This window comes from Melanerpes formicivorus, unplaced genomic scaffold (assembly GCF_026170545.1).
Source record: "Melanerpes formicivorus ecotype bairdi unplaced genomic scaffold, bMelFor1.0.p_v2 SCAF_442, whole genome shotgun sequence".
NCBI classification, from domain to species: domain Eukaryota; kingdom Metazoa; phylum Chordata; class Aves; order Piciformes; family Picidae; genus Melanerpes; species Melanerpes formicivorus.
Window position 1 is genome coordinate 129,162 of NW_027142794.1, and position 541 is coordinate 129,702.

The window sequence follows — 541 nt, forward strand, 5'->3', positions numbered from 1 at the left end:
GAGTGGGTTGAGAACCCAAGATGAGCTGAGAGGGTAGGGATGGGGAGGGAAAGGGATAGAGGTAGGGGAGGAGAAGGGAAGGGAGAGGGATGGGGAGGGAAAGGGATAGAGGTAGGGGAGGAGAAGGGAAGGGATATAGGGATGGGGAGGAGAAGGAAAGGGATAGGGGAGGAGAAGGGAAGGGATAGGGATGGGGAGGAGAAGGGAAGGGATAGGGATGGGGAGGAGAAGGAAAGGGATAGGGAAGGGGAAGAAAGGGATAGGGAAGGGGAGGAAAGGGATAGGGATGGGAGGAAAGGGATAGGGATGGGAGGAAATGGATAGGGATGGGGAGGAAAGGGATAGGGATGGGGAGGAGGAAGGAAATGGATAGGGAAGGGGGAGGAAAGGGATAGGGATGGGGAGGAAAGGGATAGGGATGGGGAGGAGAAGGAAATGGATAGGAAAGGGATAGGGATGGGGAGGAGAAGGAAAGGGATAGGGATGGGGAGGAGAAGGAAAGGGATAGGGATGGGGGAGAAGGAAAGGGATAGGGATGGGG